At 44.3% G+C, this 17931-nt stretch overlaps 1 protein-coding gene across 7 annotated transcripts in view; it reads left to right on the plus strand.

The window, feature by feature from the left end:
* SERGEF (secretion regulating guanine nucleotide exchange factor) overlaps positions 1–17931 on the plus strand; it is a 218739-nt gene that overhangs the window by 111468 nt on the left and 89340 nt on the right. The window lies entirely within an intron of this gene.

Genomic DNA, 17931 nt, shown 5'->3' on the forward strand with positions numbered 1-17931 from the left:
AGAGTGCCAGGCAGAATGAGCTGTACGAAGCTGTACGTTTAGGGGCCTGCAAGCATTTTCGCCTGACTGGAACAGAGATTGTAGGGATGGTGAGGGATGAGGTAGGAGAGGTCATCTGGAACCAGATAGTGCAGGGCTCTCATTTCGTTCTGAAGGTGGTAAGGGGTCACAGAAGGATCTTAAGTAGAAGAGTAACTTGTTTAGGATAGTGTTTTAGAAAGATCCCTATAGTGCCAGAATGAAGGATGGGTTGGAGAGAGACACAGATAAGAGGTGAGTCAGAAGACTGGGGCAGTGATTGAGGCCCGAGTTGAGAACTTGAGCTAAGATATGGCAGTGATAAAGGAGAGAAATAAATGGTTGCAGAATAAAAGGAAGGTGGGATTGCTAGGGCTGGTGGCTGATCAGCTGTCCATACAGTTAAGAGGATGGGTGCTGTCTTGCCTCATCCTTATGTTTGTCTGCCTTGCCTTGGCCTACATGCAGTCCCTTTCTACTGTCAGAAGAGAAATCTGATGTTTGATTCCTGGTTGGCTGTGTTTGCCCATCCCTCTTCCCATACCCCATTGTCCCTGCAAAGTCCTTCTACTTTTAGCTAACCCTCCCCTTATCATTGCCTGATCAATGTTCAGGGCATTCTTTCAGTTGCCCTTCAGGGGCAACTCCCCTTTGGGCATTTGGAAACCTGAGTGGTACCATTGGTCAGCCAAGAGGTGTCACTCAAGTTTCCACATAGGGTACCTCACTCCCCAATGTCCCCCGCCTGGGTGGTGCCATCTTCTTTTCAGAGTAGTTCCTGGGGAGGACTGGGATAAAAGGTGACCTTATTTGCTGAGTTACCTCTAGAGGAGGAAGAGACAAGTATCCCTCTTGCATTTTTAGAACATAAGATCTTTAAATACAGCAGGAAAGAACATGTAACTAATTCCCATCAAGTGAAGAGGAAAGCCTGGTGTGGGTAGATTGAAATGCTTCAGGTTGGTGACATTTGGAACTATCCCCTCCATGGTCACGCTGACCAATTTAATCTTTTATGGAATAGAATAGAGCACTAGCATTGGAAGAGACCTTAAAGTTCATCTAGTTTTTCTGCCTTATTTTGCAGATGGGGAATTTGAAGTCTCTAGGGGTGGTATGGCTTGCCAAGGTCATGATTAGCTAGTGGCAGAACCGGGACCAAATCGAGGCCCTCTAGTTCAGCTCTTGTTTCACTAGTCCCATGAAAGTATTTTTTTTTTCCCTTTGGTCATGAGTTTGACAGTTTGACAGTCTGGAGAATAAAGAACAGGCTGTTATAATGACAGTATAGTTTGATAGTCTCCCTTTTCCCAGGAGAAAGGAAGTAGCTTGTCCAAGGTCACAACGGGAGTGAGGGGTAGAAAGGCCACCAGACTTGGAGTCTCCTGCTCTTGCCAGCATCGTCCAAGGTCTCACCCAGGATCCAAGGCTTGGCCAGCTGGGCTCCAGTGACAGTGAGCAGCAGCGTCCTTCAGATGCATCACAACCACAGCCGATTTCTTAAGTTCTGAAAGACACAATTTCTTTCCTTTTTCTTTCTCCCCTGAGTGTTTTTTTTTTCTTATTTGATAAAAGTGTGTGGAAATTACGTCAGTTTAATTAGGCTGCTTGACACAGTACTTTTCCACTGAATTTACTAGGAACTGTGAATTTGTTGTCGCAAACTGCACTGCAGGCTGCAGTATCTGATTGGCATGCCAGGAGCATCACTAGCGAACAGCTAAATAGAGATTGGGGAGAAAACTGGGTCAGGAAACAGCCTCCCGTACCTGCAGCGGCTGTGGAAGGCGGCGCAGAGGCGGCAGGTGGCCACAGCATGGCACTGTCTCCCAGAGCCTGAGCTTCTGAGTGCCCCGCCCCCCCCAGCCCTGCTCTGCAGCAGCCCCCCCCCACCACTGCCCTCCTGCCCCCCCCCCCACCGCCTTTGCAGGTGATTGTTCCTGTGGCCATTTTGCCTTCTATTTCTCTCCAGACTGCAAAGCTTTTATACCTGTAAAGCTGAGGAATGGTGCTTTTCTCAACTAAAAAGCCAAAGATTGGCTCAGATGGAATCTTTAGCCATTGGTATTCCACATCATGGAGCGAGTCTCTTGGCTCTTCAGAGCTGGATTTGTCAGGGAGCTGGAACTGGGTTTGAGAGTTCTACACAGTGAAGAGGAAAGGGTTGCAATGTTTCCGTTTGTTTCTCTCTAGTCCCCTCCACCCCCCACTGCTGCCCGATTATATGGCATTAATCTCTGAAGGTCTCAGTGCTGAGCACCAAGACAAATCAGGGGCTCCTAGAGGGCGGCATGAATGATTTGTCAGAAGGGTCAGGGGGAGCTTCTTAAAGGTAATGGCATTTGAGCTGGGTTTTGAGCAATGAATTGGGTCAAGATAGGAATAAAGGAGGGGAAGACGCTGGTGGCTTACCCACCCTGGTCTCAGGACTGCCTTGTGGAGGCTGGAGACCTCTCCGGTCATCTGGGGCTAGAACCTGTCTACTCCCATTGGAGCTGACTGGGCCCCAAGGACCTTTTCATCTAAGCTCCTTGTTTTATAGACGGGCAGATGAAGGCACAGAGAAGAAGAGACTGGAACAGAGGCCAGCCCAATGCTATTCTAACCACACTACGCCCAGTTACGCATTTGTCCTCGTTTCAAATGGGGCTCTCAGAACATCCGCGTCCTCCTTTGGGATTTCACGTCTGTTATCTCCTTTCTGACTCCTGTCTCCAGAGAGCAGATGTGTGGTAGACTGCTCACACATCTGACTGGTAGATGCCCGATGGTCTCTACCTAGCAATTACCATGAAGGAGAGAACCGGAGTCATGTTGGCATCAGATTCCTGGGTCACTCAGATCCCTGCTAGACAGTCATATCCCTTCCTCCCTAGGCCAAGCCAGATGAGGCCAGAACTGGTTTTCCAGTAAGGCTGGTACCTCCCCAATAATACTTGGTAGGAATGGGTCTTGCCTCAGAGTGAGGGCTCAAATTCTCACCGACAGAAAAGCTGAGTGCAGCAGAAATCCAGGCCATTGTACTTTTATGTTATTTTGCGAGAAAATTGGGCTTATTTTGACTGAAAATTGTTTTGAATGAAGTATACTTAAATTTACTGAAATGTGCTTTAAAGACAACTTTTGTTAGCCCATTTAAATTCTGTACAGCATCTCTTTCCTTTTTGAGGAGAAATCAGAGGGTGGGAATAAAACAGTCTCCCTAGTAATTTTCCCTCAGTCTTTTGGATGGTCTCAATTCAGTGTGAGGAATTCTGTCTTCAGACCAAGTACTGATGTTATAATTGAAATGCAGAAATATATACCCATTTTCTGATAGACATACCAAAGTTTGCTGATCAAGTAAACCATTTGCACAGGATCTTTCAAAGCCAACTTCAGAGCCAACATGCTTTGGAAGACAGTTGACAAATCAAATGTCAAGTAGTCTGTGGCTTGAGCCCAGTGGAGTGAGCAGGAGGGCATGCTTGCAGACATGAGGTATTCTGGCTATGAAATCGAGCTCTGATGGCCCTGGCAGTCAGGGGGCCAGATCAGATCCAGACCTCTTCAAAGCAGAGGTTCCCTTATTTTATTTTACTTTATTTGATCTTATTTTATTTTGGGTCAGAGCATGTGGTTTTAGATGCCAAGAAGGAATTTCCCTGGTCTTGAAGGTACATTCATTTGTAAATTAGTAGGCCTTGCGTCTAGTTGACATTTGCAGAAAGAAAGAAAGGGGGGAAGGGAAGGAAGGAAAGATGAAATGCTTCTTGATGCTGAGGCAGGTTTCTACCCAGAGGCTGACACATTCATAGAAATTTCCATATATTCTCATTTTGGGGTCATACTAGGACTTGTCACCAGAGTGAGCATCATCTGAACAGTGCACAGAAGTGGTTGGAATAGACAGAGAAAAGCGGGAGAGAGATTGTATTTTGAAGTTTGTCGAGTCTCCTATCTTCCTTGCAGGGTTACATAAAGGGAGGCGAGAGGCAGGGCTGCAGCCACAGTGGATTCCGGGCCGTGAGGGAGGCTCTCTGGATGGTCTTTTCCTGAACTTGTCCACCCCTGCCCATAGCCTCCCATGCTTAAGAGTGGCCCTTAGTCTTCAACCATTGGTGTTGGCTGTTACCAAGGGCAGCTTGGAGAACCCAGGCTCCTTTCCCTGAGGACGATTCCTTTCCTGGCTCCACTTGTTCAGGCCGTGGCTCCTGCTCCCATTTCCAGCACTGGAAATGCTTTTCTGTTTCTTGGAGCCCTCACTGGCCCTTCCTAAGGAGGTAAGTATATGAGACACAAAACCGGTGAAGGGTCTGAAGCAGTGGACTTCATACATTTTCTCCTCTTCCCCTGCTCTGCTACTCTCAGCCCCTGAACACTTCCCTGATTGAACTTTCCTGACGCTAGACACCCGCTCCCCTGTTCTGGCCAGAGAGCAGATGTGTGGACTGACTGCTCACACATCTGACTGGTGCTTTGTGGTCATTCCTGCAAAGGCCATAAAGCTAAGGTGAAGGAGGGATTATATATAGTGCTCATAGCTGATGAGTATTGTCCTTTAACACTGTTCACAAGACCTACAGACTCCCCTTTCCTTGTCTCTCCATGGCTGTCCTCTTGCTTACTTTGGTGACTCCCTGGTTCGGATGCTGGTTAGGAAGCTCAGGCAGCTTCCATGTGCCTCTTCCTTCCTTTCATACCCTAGGATTCCAACTCTGCAATTTCCCACATTTCCATCCCCTCTGTTGTCACCTGAACTACTGCAGATCAGCTCTGGAAATGTCCGCCCTGGTTGTAGCTTCCACTGCTTGCCACCCAGGCCCCATCATCATTTACTTGTTTGCGTCTCAGGCTCTTCTATTAAATGTTCATTAAACGTTCTACGATCCATCCAGAGCAACCTTGTCAGAACAGGGAACGAAAAAGCAAATATCTATCTTTTCTCTTGTCATTTCTCTCAGATGAATGAATTAAATATTTTTATTGCCTTGAAGATTAATTATCTTCTGTCCCTGGGCCAGCTTTAATATTCTAGCTGTATCTTCTTGTGACAGGGACCTGGCAGTTGGAGTCTCTCTCCTGCTCTAGATCTGTGCGTTTGCCAGGTTTCTCCCCATCCCCACACCATGGAGGCTTCTGCAGTGACTCACTGTCCAGGGGTTCTGAGAGATTGCAGTCTGACCTAGAGGATTTTGCCTCAGTACTGAATCGAAGATCTCAGAACGGTGAGACCTCCTGAAAGCTTCTGTTCCCTTCTGGCATGTGAGATACTGTTATTGCACTTAAGAAAGAAAACACCCAAGACCTAGAGAATTTAAGTAGCTAACCCAAGGTTACCCGGCTCATAGATTTTTGGATCCTAATGCCAGACTAGATTTCAGGCTGTAAATACACTTTATCCTGTCCAGATAAGCCTTTATTTGGAGAAGACACCAATTCTCTGCATTTCTCGTTGCACATAAAACAACTTGGGGCAGCCTAGAAGAAGCGGCCTTCTCCCAGGCAGGTGATGTCGAATGGGTAGGCAGACATCCCTGTGTGCCTTGTCCCTCAGAGAGCTCCTGGAGTCAGTGTGTGGGATACTTGGTCCTACATGGTTCTTGTTCAGTAAATCCTTGTAGGCCCTCATGTACAAAAGGAGGTTTTGGTGTGTTTCTAAAGTGGTTTCTCAGTCCCTCAGAACCACCACGCACTAAGTCCTCATCTCTGTCTGCATTCCACCTCCAGCTAAAAACCGTAACTTGTGTTCTTCCTGCATGTGCTACTCCCTGCGTGTCCTCCCCACCCCCTAGAGCACCCTCAGTTCTCCAGGTGTCCTCCTGTCCTCCTCATTACTGAGGCTTGGAGCCCTCCCAGACTCAGCTTGATGAGAGTTCTCTAATCATGTAGTCTGCCAGCGCCCACCAACCCTGTCATTTTTGCACTTGGGCCTGCCTTGCAAATCCAGCCATTCCTGTCTGCTCCCTTGTGGCTGCTACCAGACACAGCCAGGCATTGGTGCCCTCTTCCTCCAGCCACTGTGGCGACCTCCTAATGATCTCCTGGTCCTTATTTCTTCGTCAGTCATACAGATGGTAGAGTCTAAGCACTGACCCACTTTTGAGTTTAAAACTCCCTGAAACTACCAGGCCCAAACACTCCAGCTCCTTCATAATACACACTTCCAGCCCCCATGTAAGTTGTTTAGATCAGTCAGACTGGGCTACTCACGTCTCCTACATATTTGGTGATTCTTTGCTCATTTGTTCCTTCCTTCTTTCTCTCCCTCCTTCAGTAAAAAACATATCATAACCTTTCTTCAAAAACTATAAAGCATGCAAGTTTTTATTTGTTCAACAAGTACTCTGCTATGTGGAAAGGAAGAATGTGGCTTGGGATTTGGTGACTACCTGCAGTGTGCCAATAATTTGCATATGTTATCTTCTTTAATCCCTTGTTTCCTGTGAGTCTGGTTGAGTTGTGTTCATATTATAGATGCACAAACTGGGGCCCTGAGGAAAAAAAGCAAGTGCTTGTCTGCGATGCTGTAGACCTGGTACTAGAGGTAGAGTGGGAGGCAGGAGCTAGAAGTCTCTAGGCTGGCAGGACAGATAGAGCAAGCACATGCTCAGCTATCATGGAAGAAAATGCCATTGTCCTAAGAACTATAGGTACAGTGCTCTAGAAATTCTGAGGGTGGTGAACTTTTTTCCAGTTAGGAGATAGGGAAGACTTCATGGAGAAGGTAGGTCTTCACTGAGTGTGAAGGATGGGCAGCAATTTGACCAGAGGAGCTAGGAGGTCAGGATAGGAAAGGGGGGACGAGCGTGGACAGAGACATAGAGAGGGAAATGCCCTTGGTAGCATCAGAGATAGTCAATGAACGGCCCATTTTGGTCAGAACACAGAGTTCTTATTGGGGGAGACGTAGCAGGCTAGCAGGCTACAAAGGAGAGCTGTAGCCAGTTCAGAGATGGACTTGAATGTCTGGTGAAAAGGCTCATTGTTTGCTCTCTAGGCACAGGGGAGCCATTGGCAGGTTTTGAGCAGGGGAGTCACTAGTCAAAGCTGAGATTTAGAAAGGTTACCTGGGGCACCCAGTGAACTGGAGGGAAGGGAAACAGCAGAGAAAGGAAATAATGAGAAGCTATTGCAATTGTCCAGCACAGATGTTCTGAGGGTCTGAAATAGCACAGTGACAATGCAGAGGGAGAAGAGGGGCAGCATGAGAGCAGAACCAGGGAGGCTGAATTATAGAACTTGGAGGTTGGCAGGATGGACAAATGAGAGGGGAATTTGTGGGTGCTTCCGTGGTGACCATGAGGATGTTGGTGGCAGCACCTAACAGAAAGAGGAGGGTCAGGAGGGAGAACAGATTTGGGGGTGGGCAGGGTGGGGAATGGTAGGTGGTTCATTCTGTTTTGTTTGGTTGCCAGTAAATTGCTTATTTCATCTCTGTGCTCAGTGCTCTTCACCACTACTGCCACCATTCCTGACCCCCTCTGTCCTCCTTCTTTATTAAGAGAACTCTCGGCTGCCTTTTATGGTCCAGTTGAATAAAGCCCTCAAAAGGGACCTTGTTTATATTTGAATTTCTGATGTACCGTCCCTGCCACTCAATATTTTCCCTGCATGGGCCCCGTACACATAATTATACCAGGAATATGTAGGATGAGTACCTGGTGGGTTATAGCTGACATAATCCTGATAGTAGTTCATGTTTGTTGGGATGTTTATGGTGGATAAAGCACTTGGAATGGCCAGAAGCATGTTGTATTTCCCTGCGAGGCCGCCCCAGGTAGGGTCACTGAACCACTGAGTCAGTAAGCTGAAAAGGTTCTTAGAGAATAGATGGTAGATTTTACTTTACTAATAAATGCAGTTTGAAGACATTAGCACATACCAGATGGGAAAGTTAGGATGATTTGTAGCTGCTCTTAAAAGGTGGACTCTGTGAGAAAGAATGGTCAAGTTTTAAAATACATTCCAAATGATACCAATGCTAGGACTGATGTTTTCTGGTATTGAGAATAAAGACTCTTAGCATTGTACTTGGCACATAGCACACAGCAAATTTTGAATTATGTTCTTTCTGATGGAAAATTTGAAATTGTAAAAGGGAAAAAAAGCCATTGTTTAGGACTGTTTTTGATTAACATGGAAATAAGTGCAGTGCTTTTAAAGGGCTCTGTAGAGGTCTAAAATGTTGCTAGTTGACGAATATAAAAATGTGTGTTTGCTCACGAAGTTATCATAGCTGACACATTTAGAGAGAATCAAGTTCAGAAAATTTTGCAAGAGTTGGTTTTCTCTTCTCATTTTTTTTTTTTTCTTTGATGGAGGATAATAGAGGTCTGGGGAAAAAAGATTGCTTCCCCGCCTCAACCACTTCCCACTTGCCCTCTTGTTTCTCTATGCTATCGGATCTCCAGACAGATAAAGGGGCAAGTGAACTAACACAGAAGTGTCTGCTTTGTCCAAGGTACTAAATATAGGTAATTGAATTCAATCCTCATGATAGTCGTGTGAGGTTATTGCTTTCATTCCAGCCATGCAGATGAGGACATTGAGGCTTACACAGTCTTAGTCATTTGGCCATGTTCACAGAATAGGCGATAGGACCAGAGGTGAAGCCTGCTTTTTTACCTGGACTTGGGCAGCAGCCTCCTGATAGTCTGTGATCGAGAGCCTTGCTGCTGCCTGTGGCCGCGGGTGGCAGTTTATGTTTACAGCTTCACACTAGAGCTGCTGGAACAAGTAGCTCATTCAAAAATATCTGACCTCTGTTTTGCTTGAAGGCAGGGCCAGATTCTTGAGTTCCTCCGTCACCGTTGCTGTCTGCTACTTATTCAAAATGCTTTTTATAAGTGTTAAATTATTGGGAATATTCAGCTCTCTCAGTATAGTCCCTCTATAAATGGGACACATTGTTAAAAGGGACTTGAGAAGAGAAATCTGTGGCATAGCTTATTTATTTGAGAGAGAGAACAAGCAGGGGGAGAGAGGGGGCGGCAGAAGCAGGCTTCCTACTGAGCAGGGAGCCTGATATGGGGCTCGATCCCAGGACCCCGAGATCAAGACCTGAGCCGAAGGCAGACTCTTCACTGATTGAGCCACCTAGGTGTCTCTGTGGCATAGCTTTTTGAAAACTTGATTACTCCCCTTTGGTATATGTGTTTTAAGGTTTCAAACTGTGCTTTTGATAGAACATTTTACCCACATTAGGGGCCTTGGGGCCTTCTGTCTTATTAGAGTGGCAGGGAAGGAAGTGAATGGGCCTCCTTCGCTCCAGTGCAGGACTGAGCGTGCAGGTGGGGCCAGAAAGTCAGCCGGGAAGGAGATGGGACCAGTCCACCCGTCCACCCCAACCCAACCCCAGCCTTTGTACTGTAGATAAAATCTGTCTATCTGCTTTCCATCACTATATCAGATTTGCTTTTCCTAGAGTTTCGTGTTAATGGAATCCTATAGTATGTACTTTCTTGCATCTGGTTTCTTTCATTCAGCACACTGTGTTTGAGATCCATCTATGTTGTGTGTATCAGCAGATGCTTCCTTTTTACTGAGTAGTACTCCATTATATAATCCACGCAGTTTATCCATTTACCTGTTGTATTAGTTTTCTCTTGCTGCCTAACCAATTACCACAAACTTAGAGGCTTAAAATAGCATCTCTTTATTAGCTCATGGTTCTGTAGGTCAAAAGTCTGGGTGGGCTAAGGCAGGTTTTCTGCTTAGCATCTCACAAAGCCAAAATCAACACATCAGCTGAGCTGATTCTTATTGGGAGACTCTGAGAAGAGTGTGCTTGTAAACTCATTGAGCTCTTTGGGTATGAAATGGACTGAGGGCCCATTTCCATGCTGGTTGTTGGCCCGAGGTTGCTCTCCATGATTAGATGCTGCTTCCCAGTCCTTGCACTTACACCCAGCCCCTCTACCTTCAGAACCAGTTACAGGTCCTCTAACGGGGCCTCTAATTGTTGTTGTGCTTCAAATCTTGCTGGATTCTTCTGCCGTCACCTGGAGAAGACTCTGTTTCTAAATAGTCCGTGTAACTAAATTTGGCTCCCCTGGAGATAGCCCTTCCAGTTTTGGTAGACTTCTGTTTTTTGAATGGCCTTCCTGATATTAAGGTGTATTTTGACCTTTTAAGTGTTTCTCTCCATTGATTCTCATTCTGCTATCTCAGTCTGCAGTCTGATTCCCCTTCTCCCTGTGCTGTGGCCATTGTACCATCCAAGTTTTCTCTTCTCCAGATTGAAAACACTCATTTTTCTCTTTATTTTTTTTTTTAAGATTTTATTTATTTATTTGACAGAGATCACAAGTAGGCAAAGAGGCAGGCGGGGATTGGTGGGGGGAAGCAGGCTCCTTGCTGAGCAGAGAATCCAATGTGGGGCTCAATCTCAGGACCCTAGGATCATGACCTGAGCTAAAGGCAGAGGCTTTAACCCACTGAGCCACCCAGGTGCCCCTTCCCTTTACTTTTTACATGACTTGTTGCAGCAGACAGTGAATGTAGTCTCTTGGAACGGCACGTGTAATTGGATTGAAATTCAGCTGTGCCACCTACTAACTATGATGTTGGACCAGTTCATATCTCTGAATTTTGGCTTCTTTATCTATGCATACTTTATAGGATTAATTCACAGATTACTTGAGCTAATGCATGCAAAGCTCTTAAGCACCTTCCCTGTCACATAGATACCCAATATATGTTAGCCAATATTATTACTTTCATATTGTTACCCTTTCATCATTTTTCCCCCCCTTTGGATGTGATCTGTTTTGTCAGTGACCTTAATAAAATATACTGCCTGAATCGCATAAGTGTCTTAAAGAGGTTTACAGTCCTTTATTCAATAATTCTACTTTAGAAAATTTATGCCAAGGAAATAATCAGAGACGTACGCAAAGATTTTTGTTCCAGAATGTTCATAACAACACAATTTATAATGGCAAAATATTGAAAGTAATCTGAGTATCCAACAGTAGGGAAATAATGAAATTAGGGTTTAGGGTACATTTCTATGATGTTCTAAAGCCATAAAATCACAATTTTAATAGAAGTAATGACATAGGAAACAGCATTATGTTAAAGTCATGATATAAAATGAAATATATAGCATGACCCCAACTGTGTTTCTGAAATTACATATATTTCATTAATGCATAAATAGTGGTAGGGAAAGATCAGAAGGAAATACACGGGTTAATTGTAGGTGGTGGGATTTAAAGGTGTTTTAAAGTTTTCCTCATTATGTATATATTTTTTGCCATCACTGTATATTACTTTTATTTAAAAAATTTTTTTTAAAAGATTTATTTATTTATTTGACAGAGATCACAAGTAGGCAAAGAGGCAGGCAGAGAGAGAGGAAGGGAAGCAGGCTCCCTGCTGAGGAGAGAGCCCAAAACGGGGGCTCGATCCCAGGACCCTGGAATCATGACTTGAGCTAAAGGCAGAGGCTTTAACCCACTGAGCCACCCAGGCATCCCATGTATATTACTTTTATAAACTGAAAAAATAGGAATAAACTTTCTTTAAAAACTATTTTGTGTGTGTAGCCCAGCACAAAACCTGATAACCCTCAACTTCGTCTTGAACCAGAAAAGTTGCAGAGTCACATTATAGATCGAGAAGGTACCTCCGAGGGTCACTCAACTGGGAACAGGAGTGAAGGCAGTGGGATTCTAGCAGGCTGTGCCCGGGGGCAGGCCAGCAGCACTCATTGGACCGCTGACTTGTGGGGCTGCACTTGGGAAGGAAGTCTGGCCAGCTTGGTCACGTGGTCCCAGTTGCAGGAGATACAGTCATTGTGGGTAGTGCTGTGCTCATTGTTGCGGCGCAGGGGAGCATTCTTGGGCCTTGTGTACAAATGGCTTAGGGTCACCCTCATGGCGTGTTTCTTGCTGTTGCAATTATTGGTGATAGAATCAAGATAGGAGGGGTTGTGCTATCTACCTTCACACACTTGTGGGTTCACATTCTTATTGTTCCCACCCTGGGGGATCTCCTGGGGCTTTCCCACAGGCCTTGTGGGATCTACCTGTCTTGTCCTGGGAGGTGGTTCTATTTATCCACTGACTCACATTCTGAACATCTGAAGGATAATCTAGTTTCTGAATTCAGCTGTTACTTAACAGAGCTCCAAGCATTTAGGAGATACTCTGTTAAGGAGCTGAGGAAGTTCAAGGATAAATCCAGTGTCCTTCATCTAGCATTTCCTGAGTCCCTACTCTGTGCTGGACTCAGAACCAAGAGCCGTGGGAGGGAGGTACATGGATGAGTGACTTCAACAAACACGTGATTAGGACCTACTATGTGCAGGGCACTGTGTGAGCCACTGAGCAAAGAAATTAACAAGGCACCGTTCTCATGCTTAAGAAAGTTTTAATCTGTGTAATCTGGGAAGAGGCAAACATGTGAACCACTTAATTATAGCAGAAATAAGTGCTATTTCTGTAGCAGAGTCCAGAGGAGGGAGGAGGGAGCCATTACTTCTGATGTGGCCTGGCCGCTTTCTAGCTCTCTGTTTTTAGTCAAAGTGTTTAACCACTCTGTTCCTCATTCCAGCACTCTGACTCCCTCAGCGTGACAGAAGCTGAGGACAAGATTTAGTTCTCTTCCTGTGTGCCTATGGGTTTCTTGCTGACAGAACGTTGGTTGGAGTGACAGTTTATCCCATGTGTGCTTTTGTGTCCTCTGTCTCTTTCCTGAAGATTCAGCATGGATAGAATAGTGATACCTGATGCACAGAGCACCTTCGTGTTTCTACAGTTGTCTCAATGATATCTTTGATGGCAATTTTTCACTTTGATCCAGGATCATATACTGCATTTGGTTGTCATGTCTTTTTGCTTCTTTTAGTCTGGAATAGCTTGTCTTTATCTTTAATGACATGGATATTTTTTTAAGAGTATAGGACAGTTGTTTTGTATAATGGGCCTCAATTTTATCTGATTTCCCCTCATGACTACATTTCACATAGGCATGTTGGGCAGGTGTGCTAAGTAAGTGATGTTGTGTCTTTAATGCTTTGCATGAAGGGGAACCTGATGTCAGTTTATTCACATTCTTAGTGATCCCAAGTTAATGGCTTGGGTAAGGTGGTGTCTGCCTCCCTTTTCAGCGACAGAGTTACCATTTCTTCTTTGTAATTAAGAATGATCTATGAAGGGATGCTCTGAAACTCTGTAAGTATTCTGTTCCTCTTCAGTCTTTTGCACAGTAATTTCAACATGCATTCATGATTCTTGCTTGAATTAACTATTATTATTGCACAATTATTTTCTTTCCCAATTATTTCTTCTACATTTATTACTCTTGACATCGTACTCTAAGGAAGAGCTTTCCCTGTTCCCCTATTTATTTATTATTCAGGAAGTACTTATGAATTTTTATTTTATTCAATGAGTCATAATCTACTACTGACATTATTCATTCTGATATTCAAATTCTCCCTGATTTAGCCAGTGGAAAAACCTTCAGGAAAACCTGGTATCCTTTTGACATTTTTCTGTCATCTTTTGACCACTTCTTCCTTCCTGGCACAAATAGGTGTTACAGGCTCAAATTGTTCTTTCTCTCCCCCAATCCTGGAATCAGCCATTTCTCTAAGGAGCTCTGATTTCTCTTAGTCAAATAGTATTTAAAGGACAAAATTGGTCACCAGGTGAACTCATTGCTGCTGAGGTGTCATTGCTTCTAGGAAATTTCATATTGGTTGAACTCATCCTATGTGTATGTGTGTGTGTGTGAGAGAGAGAGAGAAAGAGAGAAACTATGAGTTCACACTGATAACTGTCATTCAAATCCAATGTCCACAGTGTTCCTCTTTGTCATCCATTATTCCATATTTCTGTTTCCTTCATCTACAGTGAAAACTTTGGCTCCCAAAGTTTTAACATATTCTCTCGTCCTACAATACATACATATTTTCAGAATTGATACCTGTGTGCTACTATGAAAAAAAAAAAGAATCCACTAAGTTAAAGATTTTTTTTTATAGCTCTATTTGTTTTTAGATGGAAGTTATTTAGTCAAAGAACTTTGTTTAAAAGTTACTAGAGGGTGTGCGTGGGTGGCTCAGTAGCTTAAGTGTCCAACTCTTGATTTCAGGTGAGGCCATGATCTCAAGGTCCTGAGATGGAGCTCCCTTTTCCCCTCCCTCTCCCATCCACTCTGTGCTCAGTGGGGAGCCTGCTTGGGATTCTCTCCCTCTACCTCTCCCCACTGCTCACTTGCGCACATGTGCGCATGCACACACACACACATACATATACTCTCTCTAAAATAAAATAAAATAAATCTTTTTTAAAAAGTTGTTAGGAGGGGTGCCTGGGTGGCTTAGTCATTAAGCGCCTGCCTTTGGCTCAGATCATGATCCCAGAGTCCTGGAATTGAGCCCCGCATCGGGTTCCCTTCTCGGCAGGGAGTCTGCTTCTCCCTCTCCCACTCCCCCTGCTTATGTTCCCTCTGTCACTGTTTCTCTCTTTGTTGAATCAATAAACAAAATCTTTTAAAAAAAAAGTTAGGATTGATTAATTTTTTTTTAAATTTTATTTATTTGATAGACAGAGATCATGAGTAGGCAGAGAACCAGGCAGAGAGAAAGGGGGAAGCAGGCTCCCTGCTGAGCAAGAGCTCGATGCGGGGCTCGTTCCAGGAACCTGAGATCATGACCTGAGCTGAAGGCAGAGGCTTAACTGACTGAGCCACCCAGGCACCCCAGGATTGGTTATTTTTAACCCACTTCAGAATAGTTGTATTATTTATTTGAAATAAGTTTTGCCTATTATTGAGCTTCATGTAAGTAGTCACACACTGTTTACCCTTCTGTTTCTAGTTTCTTCTGTTCACCAAGATTCTTGAAGATTTATCCATATTGCGAATAGCAGTTTTCGTCCCAATTGTTATGAAGTATTTTGAATACCACACTTATCCATCATCTACTGATGATGAATATTTGGTTAATTTTATTTTTTTATTTTATTATGAATAAAAATGCTATGAACATTTTTTAAAAAGATTTTATTTATTCATTCGACACAGAGAGAGAGATCACAAGTAGAGAGGCAGGCAGAGAGAGAGGAGGAAACAGGCTCCCCGCTGAGCAGAGAGCCCGATGCGGGACTTGATCCCAGGATCCTGAGATCATGACCTGAGCCCAAGGCAGAGGCTTAACCCACTGAGCCACCCAGGCACCCCTGCTATGAACATTCTTATACATGCCTTTGGATGGAATGAAGTAATCATTTTGGGTACCTGGTTCTCCTGGCAGCTGTGTCTATCTATATCGATCTATGTTTAGCTTTGGTAGATAATGCCAAATAGTTATTCAAAGCAGTTGTTGAATTTATATTCCTGCCAGCAGTGTAAGAGTCTTCCAGTTCTTCCACATCCTCACCAGCACTTAGTATTGGCAGTCTTTTTAAAGATTTTATTTATTTATTTGGCAGACAGAGATCACAAATAGGCAGAGAGGCACGCGGTTGGATGTGGTGGGGGGAGGAGCAGGCTCCCCGCTGAGTGGAGAGCCCGATGTGGGGCTCGATCCCAGAACCCTGAGATCATGACCTGAGCCGAAGGCAGAGGCTTTATCCCACTGAGCCATCTAGGTGCCCTTGCAGTCTTTTTAGATTTCAGCCTGTCTTGGCTATTATTGGGCAAGAGTTCAATTGTTTTTGAGAAAGATGCTATAGGGTATTTTCTAACTGGCCTGATTCCATTAATTACCTGTATTTGAGGTTGGTTGGTTGGCTTACAGTGTTCCAGGCTGTTCTCAAGGGTATAGGTAACTTAATGGTGTGCCTTTTCTGAAGTCCAGATGCATTATTGCTTTAGGTGCTTTAGTAAGGGTAAGAGATAGTCTTAGGTTACTTTAGTATTGTAAGAATGGGTACAAGTAGGAAAAATAGGTTAAGTGAATACCTCATAAAAGAACAACGAGAAGGTTTGGAACACAAACCACCTCAGAAACCTCGACCTTTTTAAACCCTCAGCACTGGAATCAAGAAATCTCACATTCTAGTGACTTAGCTACTCTTCTCTACTTTGATTGTTCCTGCTGTCCTGGTTCTTCTGCCTGTAACTGCTCCTTATATTAACCTTGTGTCTGTTCCTTCTAGCCATTGCTCTAGCTATGAAGTAGGGGACTCACTCCCTAACCCCTTCCCATCAGGCCACTTTACAGGCTTTAGCCATACATTAACCTACTCTGAGATAGGTTTCCATCCATAGTCCATCCACACCGGTTAGGTTGGCCACAGGAAACAGGAGTTCCTGGTATCAACATGGTAACTTAGGAGAAAGGAATTCCCTTAAAGTGGGGAAAGCAGGCATTCTGAGTGTCTGCTAATTTGTATATATTATATTCTAATTCAGCAGATGTTTCTTAAGTCCTCTCCTTTTTTGCCAATAGAGGAACTCTGTTGAAAAGGGAAATGAAGCTATACCAGTTCCTTTTATATGTTCCCAAATTATATATTTTTATATATTGTGGACACATTATCTGAAGAACAGTGTCAAGCTCAAAGTAAATTTTATTCTGTAGATGGGGGAGGGCATGAGCAGGTTTTAGTATGTATGAGATCTATTTGGATTTTACTGTTCCATTTTAAAGATGAGGGAACTGAAGTCCAGAGATGCAGACAGATTTGCCCAAGGCCAGGAAGTGGCAGGGCCATGACTCACATCTAGGTCTTCTGGTTCCATAACTCCTACCCCACACTGACTGGGGAGACATGGTCTACCTCAGTGCCCAAATTATTAAGAGTACAAGGGAGAGTTGACAAAAGGAAACTTCAGCCAAGACAAGTGGTAGGATTTAAGAGAAGATTTGGGAAACTTCCTCAAGGAAGTGGGTTTGGAACTGAGTTTTGTTGGCTTAGTAGGGTTCAAAACGATATGGAGAAGGGAGAGTGGTGCAAAAAAAAAAAAAAGGTACAGTTGTGGGGAAACAGATTTCCCAGGGGCAGAGAAGCTACTTGTGTTGATGGGTTAGTAGGTTTCTATGTGGCAAAGGAGAGCGAGAGATCAGGTATGGTAGGAAGTTGTTAGGAGCTTTGAGACTATGACAACTTCCAAGTTAAAAAAAAAAAAAAAAAAATCAGACATGGCAGAAGAAAGCCCGAAGTCATTTAGTGACTCTTTAAAGAGTCCAGGCTGGGGGTGCCTGGGTGGCTCAGTTGGTTGAATGTCCGACCCTTTGTTTCGGCCTAGGTCATGATCTCAGGGTGTTGGGACCGAGCCCTCCATTGGGGCTTCATGCTCAGTGACGAGTCTGAGAATTCTCTCCCTCTTCTGCCCCTGCCCCTGTGCTTTGTCTCTCAAATAAATAAATCTTAAGCAAACAAATAAACAAAAATGTTCCTGGCTGGAGTGAAAAGGACTAAGATGGAGATCAAGACATAAATTTGAGAGTCTTTGAAAAGGCAGAACCAACAGGCTGGAGACAGGGTAGGAGGAGATAGAGCTGCCACTTCACAGTTTGAGCCTTAGTGATGGGGGTGATCTGGTACCAGTATCAGAAGAGCAGAGACAATATGTATATAGTGGTGACGCTCACAGGCTTTGGATCAAAGCTGACTTGGGTGTATAGCCCCTTGTGACTTGGAACCAGTGATTGAGTTCTCTGAGTTTGCTCATCTGTTGAGTAGGGACACAGATTCCTACTACCCAGAGCAGCTGTGATGCTGTGCAGGTAGAGTGAAATTCCATGATGCCACATGCCTGGCATCCAGGCAATTACCAGCTTTTAGCTCCCCCCCCTCCCCAGCCAATCTCTCTGAGGAAGTAGTAGAACCTACTTTAAATCTCATCTTCTTATGTATAAAATGTGCTTTGAAAAAAAGGAATTGGCTTTACAGGGAAAATGGGTTCTCTGGGAGCACAGTCAATGGACTTTGAGTTGGAGGACAGATGGAGCCTCTTATTTTTTGGCCTCCT

This window comes from Mustela putorius, unplaced genomic scaffold (genome assembly GCF_011764305.1).
Source record: "Mustela putorius furo isolate JIRA1106 unplaced genomic scaffold, ASM1176430v1.1 tig00003859_pilon_pilon_pilon, whole genome shotgun sequence".
Lineage (NCBI taxonomy): Eukaryota > Metazoa > Chordata > Mammalia > Carnivora > Mustelidae > Mustela > Mustela putorius.